General features: G+C 41.5%; 1 protein-coding gene across 1 annotated transcript in view; it reads right to left on the bottom strand.

Annotated features, from left to right (window-relative positions):
• The window catches only part of TTLL4 (tubulin tyrosine ligase-like family, member 4), a 37,089-nt gene extending 29,848 nt beyond the window's left edge, over positions 1-7,241 (bottom strand). The window contains exon 1 of the mRNA XM_010861208.1: positions 7,000-7,241. The gene's annotated coding sequence lies outside the window, so the exon portion shown is untranslated. The remainder of the gene's footprint in view (positions 1-6,999) is intronic.
• Between the last annotated feature and the right edge of the window lie 4,674 nt (positions 7,242-11,915).

The raw sequence follows: 11,915 nt of genomic DNA, 5'->3' as shown, positions 1-11,915 counted from the left end.
GTTCCTGACTTTAGGGGAAATGCTTTCAATTTTTCACCATTGAGAATAATGTTTGCTGTGGGTTTATCATATATGGCTTTTATTATGTTGAGGTATGTTCCTTCTATGCCTGCTTTCTGGAGGGTTTGAATATGTTGAATTCTGTCAAAGACTTTCTTTGCATCTATTGAGATAATCATATCGTCTTTATCTTTCAATTTGTTAATGTGGTATATCACATTGATTTGCAAATATTGAAGAATCCTTGCATCCCTGGGATAAAGCCCATTTGGTCATGAGGTATCATCTTTTTAATATGTTGTTGGATTTTGTTTGCTAGAATTTTGTTGAGAACTTTTGCATCTATGCTCATTGGTAATACTGGTCTGTAGTTTTTTTTGTGGCATCTTTGTCTGGTTTTGGTCTTAGGGTGACGGTGGCCTCATAGAATGAGTTTGGCAGTTTACCTTCTTCTGGAAGAGTTTGAGTAGTATAGGTGTTAGCTCTTCTCTAAATTTTGGTAGAATTCACCTATGAAGCCATCTGGTCCTGGGCTTTTGTTTGAAGATTTTTTATTACAGTTTTGATTTCCATGCTTGTGTTGGGTTTGTTAAGATTTTCTATTTCTTCCTGGTACAGTTTTGGAAGGTTACACTTTTCTAAGAATTCGCCCATTTCTTCCAAGTTGTCCGTTTTGTTGTCATACAGTTGGTGAAGTAGTCTTTATGATCCTTTGTATTTCTGTGTTGTCTGTTGTGATTCTGCATTTTCATTTCTAACTCTGTTGATTTGATTCTTCTCCCTAGCTAATGGTTTGTCTATTTTATCTTCTCAAAGAACCAGCTTTTAGCTTTGTTGACTTTTGCTACAGTCTCCTTCGCTTATTTTTCATTTATTTCTGCCCTAATTTTAATGATTTCTTTCCTTCTACTAACCCTGGGGTTCTTCATATCTTCTTTTTCTAGTTGTTTTAGGTGTAATATTAGGTTATTTATTTTATTTTTCTCTTGTTTCTTGAGGTAAGCTTGTATTGCTATGAATGTTCCCCTGAGCACTGCTTTTACTGAATCCCATAGGTTTTGGGTTGTCATGTTTTCATTTGTTTCTATGCATATTTTGATTTTTTTGTATTTCGGAGATTGTTGTTTATTCAGAAGCATGTTGTTCAGCCTCCATATGTTCGCATTTTTAATAGTTTTTTTTTTTTCCTGTAGTTGACATCGAATCTTACCACAGTGTGATCAGAAAAGATGCTTGAAATGATTTCAATTTTTTTGTATTTACCAAGGCTAGATTTATGGCCCAGGATGTGATCTATCCTAGAGAATGTTGTGTGTGCACCTGAGAAAAAGGTGAAATTAATTGTTTTGGGGTGAAATGTCCTACAGATATCTATTAGATCTAACTGGTCCATTGTATCATTTAAAGTTTGTGTTTCTTTGCTAATTTTCTGTTTGGCTGATCTAGCCATAGGTGTGAGTCGGGATTAAAGTCTCCCACTATTATTGTGTTATTGTTAATTTCCCCTTTCATACTTGTCAGAATATGTCTTACATATTGTGGTTCTATGTTGGGTGCATACATATTTATAATTGTTATATCTTCTTCTTGGATTGATCCTTTGATCATTATGTAGTGTCCTTCTTTGTCTCTTTTCACAGCCTTTATTTCAAGGTCTATTTTATCTGATTTGAGTATTGCTACTCCTGCTTTCTTTTGGTCTCCATTTGCATGAAATATCTTTTTCCAGCCCTTCACTTTCAGTCTGTATGTGTCCCTTGTTTTGAGGTGGATCTCTTGTAGATGGCATATATAGGGGTCTTGTTTTTGATCCATTCAGCCAGTCTTTGTCTTTTGGTTGGGACATTCAACCCATTTAAATTTAAGGCAATTGTTGATAAGTATGATCCTGCTGCCACTTACTTTGTTGTTTTGGGTTCAAGTTCATAAACCTTTTCTGTGTTTTCTGTCTAGAGAAGATCCTTTAGCATTTGTTGAAGAGCTGGTTTGGTGGTGCTGAATTCTCTCAGCTTTTGCTTGTCTGTAAAGCTTTTGATTTCTCCTTCATATTTGAATGAGATCCTTGTTGGGTACAGTAATCTAGGTTGTAGGCTTTTCTCTTTCATCACTTTAAGTATATCCTGCCATTCCCTCCTGGCCTGAAGAGTTTCTGTTGAAAGATAAGCTGTAATCCTCACAGGGATCCCCTTGTGTGTTATTTGTTGCTTTTCCCTTGCTGCTTTAATATTTGTTCTTTGTGTTTGAACTTTGTTAATTTGATTAATATGTGTCTTGGGGTGTTTCACCTTGGGTTTATCCTGATTGGGACTCTCTTGGTTTCTTGGACTTGAGTGGCTATTTCCTTCCCCATTTTAGGAAAGTTTTCAATTATTATCTTCTCAAGTATTTTCTCATGCCCTTTCTTTTTGTCTTCTTCTTCTGGGATGCCTATGATTCGAACGTTAGGGTGTTTAACACTGTCCCAAAGGTCTCTGAGGTTGTCCTTTTTTATTTCCTCTCTGCTTCACTTATTTCCACCATTCTATCTTCCACCTCACTTATCCTGTCTTCTGCCTCAGTTATTCTACTGTTGGCTCCCTGCAGAGTGCTTTTGATCTCAGTTATTGCATTACTCATAACTGATTGACTCTTTTTAATTTCTTATAGGTCCTTGTTAAACATTTCTTGCATGTTCTTAATCCTTGTCTCTAGTCTATTTATCTGTAACTCCATTTTGTTTTCAAGATTTAAGATCATCTTTATTATCATTATTCTGAATTCTTTTTCAGGTAGACTCCCTATCTCCTCCTCTTTTGTTTGGTTTGGTGGGCATTTATCGTGTTCCTTTACCTGCTGAATATTTCTCTGCCTTTATATTTTGTTTAGATTGCTGTTTGGGGTGGCCTTTCTGTAGGCTGTAAGTCTGTGATTCCTCTTTATTGTGGAGCTTGCTCCCTGTGGGTAGGGTTGGTCTAGTGGCTCGTCAAGGTTTCCTGCCTGATTAGGGGAGCTTGCACCTGTGTTCTGGTGGGTGAACTGGATCTCTTCTCTCTGTAGTGCAATGAAGTGTCCAGTAGTAAATTTTGGGGTGTCTATGGGTTTGGCATGGCTTTGGGCAACCTGTATTTTAATGCTCAGGGCTGTGTTCCTGCATTGCTGGAGAATTAGCATGATATGTCTTGCTCTGGAACTTGTTGGCTCTTGGGTAGAGCTTGGTTTCAGTGTAGGTATGGAGGCTTTTGGATGAGCTCTTGTCTATTAATGTTCCCTGGAATCAGGAGTTCTCTGGTGTTCTCAAGTTTTGGATTTAAGCCTCCTGCCTCTAGCTTTCAGTCTTATTCTTACAGTAGCTTCAAGACAGCACAGATGATAAAACATCTAGGTTAATGGTGAAAAGATTCTCCACAGTGAGGGACACCCAGAGAGGTTCACAAAGTTACATGGAGAAGAGAAGAGGGAGGAGGGAGACAGAGGTTACCAGGAGGAAAAGAGGGGGGAGTCAAAAGGGGAAAGACCAATCTAGCCAGTAATCAGTTCCCTATGCATTCTCCACAGCCCGGAACACCCAGAGAGATTCACAGAGTTAAGCAGAGAAGAGAAGGGGGAGGGAGGAGAAAGAGGTGACCTGGGGGAGAAAAGGGAGAGTCAAAAGGGGAGAGAGCAATCAAGCCAGTAATCACACCCCTAAGTGAAAAAAAGATACTGAAGATTAGATTCTTAAAGGTACAAAATTGATAACAAATACCAAAAAGCAAAGATTAACAATCTAGAGTAGAGGTTAGACTCTCAAAAATACGTTAAAAATACAAAACAAAATCAATCACAAAAATTATAAAATATATATATGAAATTTGCTTTAAAAATGCACTTTTTTTTTGCAAGGTAATAGTAAGTTATTAAAATGAAAATTAAAGGAGTAATAGAGAACTTAAAAATCAAAAAATGATAATAGTAAAAATATATCTAGGAATTTCTCTAGAGCTGTTGTGGGCTGTGTGGGGTCAGTTCAGTTTCAGATAGTTTCTTGTTCCAGCTTGTACTTGTTCTCGAGGTCTAATAGGCCCCTTCCAATGCTTAGTCAATGTTAACTACAGGGTTTTAATCTGTTGCACCTGTCACTTCCAGAGTGGTTTCCTCTTCGTTTATTTTGGCTTCCTCTTTTTGCAAGTCTCTTCAGTGTCTAATTTCCATTCTGACACAAAGGGGTGAAGGTGGTCACTTATTTAGGCTCACTTGTTCAGTTGTATTGTGGGGAGGGAGGAACACTGCAAACAAATATCACTGGCATGTGTGGGGAGTGCTTGCAATGTATGGACCACACTGGGTTTGCCCCAGCTCACGGCAGCGCGTGCTTTCCAGGTCTACAATGCTCAGGCAACAGGTTGCTCTGCAGGGGTACTGTCCAAAGTGGGCCCTGAGTTTCGTGCACTTCCCAGGTCTAAGATGCTCAGGTTCAGGTTCTCGGCTACTCCACAAGGGCACAGACTCAGTTGGGCGTGCATTTTGTGCCCTTCCCAGGTCAGAGCAGCTCAGGTGACCAGGTGATTGGCGAGCACGCTGTCCTAGGTGGGCCGTGTGTCTTAATCACCTCCCTGGTCCAGCCACTCTGTTTCCCAGGTGCGTAGCAAGAGCACCGTCTCAGGTGTGCCATGTCTCCTCTGGGGAGATGATCTCAGGCTGCAACCCTCTTGGCAGATGTCAACCATCCAGGATCCCAGGAAGACGTGGTTAGCAACTGGGAGCCTGCTCACAGTTTGGTGGAGGATCCCAGTCTCTGGGGCCAAGATTGCCCCTTGCCTTCTGGCTCTGGCTGTCAGACACCTGCCTCTCTGCCTCTGGTGGGGGGAGGAGCCTGTGTGCAGCCAGCTAGCTCTCCTTTGGTTTTTGCTCAATTCTTTGTTCTATGAGTTGGCCAGGCTGCAGGTTGGGTTAGGTTAGAGCCTTTCGCGGGAAAGTTTTTTTTTTTTTCCCTCTCTGGCTATCCAACGGTTTGGGTTGCTATTTCACGTTAGCTCCCTCAGATTGTCCTCAGGGCATTCTGGTCCAGTCCTTACCCTAAAGCATGCAGCCCACGCCTCCCTGTCCAGCCCCCCGATCGCTGGTGTCGGATGCGTGCCTGCAACTAGGCTACTTCTCCGCTGGAAGTTGAGGTTAGGCGTGTATTCTGTGGGGTTTTTTTTTTTTTTTTCCTCCTGGTTATGTAGCCCTCTGAGATTCCAAAACTGCCCACAGACCCGCAAATGAGAGGGTTTTCTGCTGTTTGGAAACTTCTCTTCCTTCAGGACTCCCTTCCCAGGACAGGTCTCCATCCCTAACTCTGTTGTCTCTCTTTTTGTGGTTTATATTTTGTCCTACCTCCTTTCGAAGAGAATGGGCTGCCTTTCTGGGTGCCTGGTGTCCTCCACCAGCATTCAGAAGTTGTTTGTGGAAGTTGCTCAGCATTCACATGATCTTTCCATGAATTTGTGGGAGAGAAAGTGGTCTCCCTGTCCTATTCCTCTGCCATCTTGGGACCACCCCCCCAACCTGAAGTTTTTATACACAGAATAACACACTACAGCAAAATTTGGAAGCATAAGAGATATGACACTCTCTACCCCTTTTCTTGTAAGGTCAGTTTCAGAAGAGTTCATTTGGAAGCTAAGGATCTGGAAATTGATTCTTCTAAAACTGCATGTGGGGCTTCCCTTGTTTTCCAGTGCTGAAGACTGAGCTTCCACTGCAGCGGGGCTCAAGTTTGATTTCTGATCAGAAAGATTCCCTGAAGAAAGAAATGGCAACCCACTCTGGTATTCTTGCCTGGGAAATCCCATGGACAGAGGAGCCTGCCTGGCAGGCTACAGTCCATCGGGCAGCAAAGAGTAGGATAGAATTGAGCAGGAAAGTTCCCTGCAAACCCAGCTCAGGTCTGTCAGACTGTTTCCAGTTCTCTTTTCAGGCCTTGCTGTATCTTTACTAAAGATACTTTGTATCTGGAAGGTCCTCTCACCTCTTTATTCCCAGAAAACATTTGATGATTTTTCAGTGCTACATTCAGTCCAATCAATAAAGAGCTCCTAACTTTTGGGAACTAAGAGGGGGTGGTTTTCATACAAACAGTACCTCAGTATTTATTGCAAATAACTAAGGATAGAACACCTTCCCAAAGGGCCCCCCTGCTACTTGTTGACTGCCTAAATCAACAGGTAATTAAGTTAAGGAAGATGGAATCTGGAGTATCTGAGTAGATAGGAGTAACTCGCCAAGGAAGGAAGGATTAAAACATTTCCTAGATGTAGAATGGAAATGCGAAGATAACAGAGTTTTCCAAATAAATTTGGGTTAAATATTTTTCTAATGTTCTATTAGAACACACACCACACAATATGACAAATGCTGTTTACATGCTTAAAATTTCCCCTAAACTCTGTGCAAACATGCCTGCCCTGTGCACCCCTGTATCCCCCAGTGCCTTCCATAATGCCCTGGCTCACTAAGTATTTGTCGATGCTTATTAAAAATTGTTGAATGATTAAAGGAAGTAATGGATTGATGAACACATGAAGAGTTAAATTCTACACAGTTAAGGAAAGTATTTCTCTACAGACAGTGAAGATGGGGAAGTTAAAAGCGGGGTATTCATGTTAAATTCAGCCGTGAGGCCTGAGAGGACCTTGGGCTCACACTAAAGAGAGGGGAATTTAAACTACAGCGGGGCGGGAAAGGAAGCTCGAGGCCTAGGGTGAAAAGATGCTGCAGGATTCGGGGAACCAGAGGAGGGGCGACTAAGTTCACTGGGTGCGGCGGGAAAGGGGGTCAAGAAAGGGTGCAGAGGGGTTCCGAGGAGGCGCGAAGACCTGGCAGGGTAGGAGGCCGCGGATCCCTCTCTTCCCAGGTGATGGAGAGGTGGCTGGCAGGAAGCAGGGCTGGGCAGGAGCAGCCAGAGGGCTGGAGGCCGCGTCAAAAGGCCCGGGGCAGAAGAAGGGGAGAGAGAGTCGAGCCGGCAGAGGGTCGTTGCCCCGGCTCCGCGGCCACACTCACCCAGCGGACTCAGCTTCGCCGCGGCTGGGCGCCGGCTCCGCGCTGCTTCCTCCCTCGGCCTGCGGGCGAGCTGGCGGCCTCAGGCTCCCCTAGCAACCACGCACGGCCACGCGACCCGCGCTCTCAGCCGCCAGCACGGCTGCCACCAGACACGCACTGCGCGCGCCCCCAGCGGACGCACGGAGGGCCTGAAGGGGCGATCCCAGCGGGAGGGAGGCAGGCGCGCGGAATCTCGGGGCTAATGGAGCTTGGAAAGGCGGCGGTCACAGGGCTCGCGCACGCGCAGCCACTTTAACGCGGGTGGGACTCGCAGAGCGGAATTCTGGGAGATGTAGTCTCGAGGTTAAAGCCCTGAAAGGCTACGTTCCGGCACGCCAGGACCCTCTATACTTTGATTCTACCTAACCCGTATGGACTCTTTCTTTGGCCGTGCCTTAATTCGCTCCTCTAAAACCAAAGAACTCAGAGTTCATTAAATAATTTTCTTGTAGTACTTTCCAATTAAAAGCCTTTGCGTTTGACCCCAGGAAAGAAGAGAGCGCCAGATCCGCTATGCTTCGCTCTTCCTACCTTCCCCTAACCCCAACCCAAGCAGCAGGCTCCAATTACAATCACCTGCTTTCTGAGCTTCAAGTGTGAACATTAGCAAACACTGACTCAATTATCTCCCCAGGCAGGATAGATAGTGCCCCCTCAGACTCAGACGTCCCTGGTTCTTCTGAATTCAGAGATCTCAAAAGAACTGGAGGGCGAAAAGAGCTTTTCTAAATAGTCTGCTACAGAAATAATAGGAACAATAAGAGATGAAACTAATTTAAGGAAAACAATCTGGGCCACAGCAAAGATGCTTAATAAATAATTGATTCAGGCAACAGTCACTGATTAGCTATAAATTATATCTCATGATGCGATGCAATTTGAATTACACAGTAACATTAGAAAGTAGTATATTTTTGTCTAAAAATCAGTTGAATCTGAATCTAATCAAGCTTTTGGCTCCAACTTCCAGTTTACAGGAAATAAAGAGAAACTGTCACAAGAAGGCCATCTGACAAATCCAGAATGTAGGCCAATGTGTAGAGGAATGACCTTATTTCTTCAACAAATTCAGAGTATAAAAAAAGAGTGAGGTTTCCTATGTTGTAAGATACTTAAGAGACATAATCACATCAATGAGTGGACCTTGTTTAGATACTGATTCAAATAAGCCAACTGCAATTGTCTTTTGAGACAATAGAGAAATCTGAATATAACAGGGGACATTAAGAACATAGATAACGTTAAGAAATCATTATTAAGTTTTTTTAGTTAGTTTACTGAATGGTGACAACCTCCCCTCCCCCCAATATATCCTTGTCTTACTTCCAGGAACCTGTAAATATTACCTTATTTGGCAAAATATGTGATTAATGATTTTGAGATGATCTTGAAAGGATTAAGGAATTTTCCTGGATTACCTGAGTGGGCCCTAAATCCAATAAGAAGAATCCCTAGTAAGGCAGAAAGAGATGGGAGAGACACAGAGAAGACACAGAAAAAAGGAAGAGGCGACTTGTGACCAAGAAGGTAGAGATCAGAGCAAGGAAAATGTCTGGGGGCACCATAAAGTGGAAGAGACAAGAATGGATTCTCCCTTAGAATCTTCTGAGGAAATGAGGTTCTTCAGACAGGCTGATTTCAGAATTCTGGCTTCTAGAACCACGAGAGAATTTGTTCTTTTAAGTCACCAAATTTGTGGTAATGTGTTGGCAGCCACAGGATGGATATTGTGACATTATTTAAGAAGATATCCTTATTTTTTACCAGATACTTTAAGGTATTATATGACATGATGCCAACGAGTTGCTTTTGTGTGTGTGTGTGTGTGTGTGCTTTAAAATACTACAGCAAACACTGGAGTAGCAATGAGCACACCTAACACCCAGGTCTTAGTTTCTAATATCACTCCATTGCCAGGAACCAGGGCTTCCCTGGTGGTAAAGAATCCATCTGCAATATGGGAGACCTGGGTTCAATCCCTGGGTTGGAAAGATTCCCTGGAGAAGATAATGGCAACCTACTCCAGTATTACGGCCTGGAAAATCCCACTGACAGAGGAGCCTGGCAGGCTACAGTCCATAGGGTCTCAATGAGTTGGACATGACTGAGCGGTTAAGCACACCAGGAACCAGGCCTCCTCCAAGAAATGGCTGATTCTAGGACTAGGGCAGGAAATACACAAAATGAGCTGGAAGCACCTGGCAGTGCCAGAAAGAAAGTGTTACCAGAACAAAGCAAAACAACAGACTGGTGGGAAGATGTAACAGGAGCTAACTGAAAGAACTCCCAATGCCCAAAGTTGGAACAATTTGAGCAATAAAATTAAAGTAACAGTGCTTTTATAACCCAAAGTATAAAACAAATATCCATGAGTCACTGGTATAAATAAATGGTTGAGGACTCCCCTGGTGGCTCAATGGTAAAGAATCTGCCTACCAGTGCAGGAGACATGGGTTTGATCCTTGGTCCAGGAAGATCCCACATGCCGCAGAGCAACTAAGGCCTTGTGCCACAACTGCTGAGCCCGTGTGCTCTAGAGCCCATGCCCTGCAACGAGAAGCCACCGCAATGGGAAACCCACTCACTGCAACTAGAGAACATCTGCATGCAGCAGTGAAGAACCAGTGAAGCCAAAAATAAATAAAATTTTAAAATAAATAAATGGTTGAATGTATTCACAAATGTGATAAAGAGCCAAATCTCCTATGCAGAAAAATTAAAAGAAAAAATGTAGATATTCAGCCCTAAAGGTGGGGAAGAATAACCCACATTCCTTGAGTTTGGGCTGTGCAGAGTGACTTATTTTCAGAGTACAGTATGAAAAGGGGGGTAGCGTAAGGCAAAAGTAGTAACAGTAGAAAAATCTGACAAACATCACTTCAGCCAGGTGATCAAGGTCAACATCATGTAGATAGTATATGCCCTTGATAGATGATGAAAATGGCATTTTGCTTTTGATTTTCCTCCCCAAAACTCGTAACTCCAATCTAGTCGTGAGAAACATCAGGCAAATTCCAATAGAAGAGCATCCTGCAAAATGCCTGACCAGTACTTCTCAAAATTGTCAAGGTTATCAAAAATGAGATATTTCTAAAGAAACTCTTATAGCCAGAGGAGCTCAAGGAAACAACTAAATGATGTGTAATGAGATCCTGGAACAGAAAAAGGACACTAAGTAACAATTAAGGAACTCTGAATAAAATGCAGGTTTTTAGTTGATAATACAGTTCACCCTTAAACAATGTTTGAACCACATGAATTCACTTATTCGTGAATCTTTTTCAGTAAATACATACTACAGTACTAGATAATACACAGTTGGTTGAACCCTCAGGTATGGAGGGCTGACTATAAAATTATACTCAGATTTTCAACTTTGTGGGGGTAATGGCCCCCCAAGCCCTAAGTTTTTCAAGAGTCGACTGTGTATCAATGTTGATTCCACTAATTGTAACAAATATATCAAAATAATGTAAGATGCTAATAATAGGGGAAATTGTGTATAGATAGAGGCAAGGCATAATATATGAACTCTTTGTACTATCTGCTCAATTTTTCTGTAAATCTAAAACTGTTCTAAAATATAAAGTCTTTATATATAATTCTAAAAAAAAACCCCAAAACCTAGCAATAGAAATTTGCCTCATCCACCTTAACCAAATCATAGATGTAACTTCACCAATAATGGGAATAAGTTATATCATCAGCCTCCAGATACATTGTACTATGAGGACACATCATCACTTACATAGTGTTTCTACCAAAAATGTATAACCAGCATCAAATCACACATACAGAAAATCAGATACACCCAAACATCAGATTTACACAAACTACAAAGAAATATCAGACACACTCAAAATATCAATCACGATCATAAAATTAAGGAAGGAATGAGGAATGGTTCTAGATTTGAGGCAAAAGAGATCTCATAACCAAACACAAAGCATGATCTTGGGTTAGAACCTAGACCAGGAGAAAAACAGGTATAAAGAAAACTACAGGCCAATATCACTGATGAACATAGATGCAAAAATCCTGAACAAAATTCTAGCAATCAGAATCCAACAACACATTAAAAAGATCATACACCATGACCAAGTGGGCTTTATCCCAGGGATGCAAGGATTTTTCAATATCCGCAAATCAATCAATGTAATACACCACATTAACAAATTGAAAAACAAAAACCATATGATTATCTCAATAGATGCAGAGAAAGCCTTTGACAAAATTCAACACCCATTTATGATAAAAACTCTCCAGAAAGCAGGAATAGAAGGAACATACCTCAACATAATAAAAGCTATATATGACAAACCCACAGCAAACATTATCCTCAATGGTGAAAAATTGAAAGCATTTCCTCTAAAGTCAGGAACAAGACAAGGGTGCCCACTTTCACCACTACTATTCAACATAGTTTTGGAAGTTTTGGCCACAGCAATCAGAGCAGAAAAAGAAATAAAAGGAATCCAAATTGGAAAAGAAGAAGTAAAACTCTCACTATTTGCAGATGACATGATCCTCTACATAGAAAACCCTAAAGACTCCACCAGAAAATTACTAGAACTAATCAATGATTATAGTAAAGTTGCAGGATATAAAATCAACACACAGAAATCCCTTGCATTTCTATACACTAATAATGAGAAAACAGAAAGAGAAATTAAGGAAACAATTCCATTCACCATTGCAACGAAAAGAATAAAATACTTAGGAATATATCTACCTAAAGAAACTAAAGACCTATATATAGAAAACTATAAAACACTGGTGAAAGAAATCAAAGAGGACACTAATAGATGGGGAAATATACCATGTTCATGGATTGGAAGAATCAATATAGTGAAGATGAGTATACTACCCAAAGCAAT

The sequence above is a fragment of the Bison bison genome, unplaced genomic scaffold, assembly GCF_000754665.1.
Source record: "Bison bison bison isolate TAMUID 2011002044 unplaced genomic scaffold, Bison_UMD1.0 scf7180017864471, whole genome shotgun sequence".
Classification (NCBI taxonomy): domain Eukaryota; kingdom Metazoa; phylum Chordata; class Mammalia; order Artiodactyla; family Bovidae; genus Bison; species Bison bison.
The sequence above is the reverse complement of the archived record's forward strand: the minus strand, read 5'-3'. Positions and strand labels throughout refer to the sequence as shown.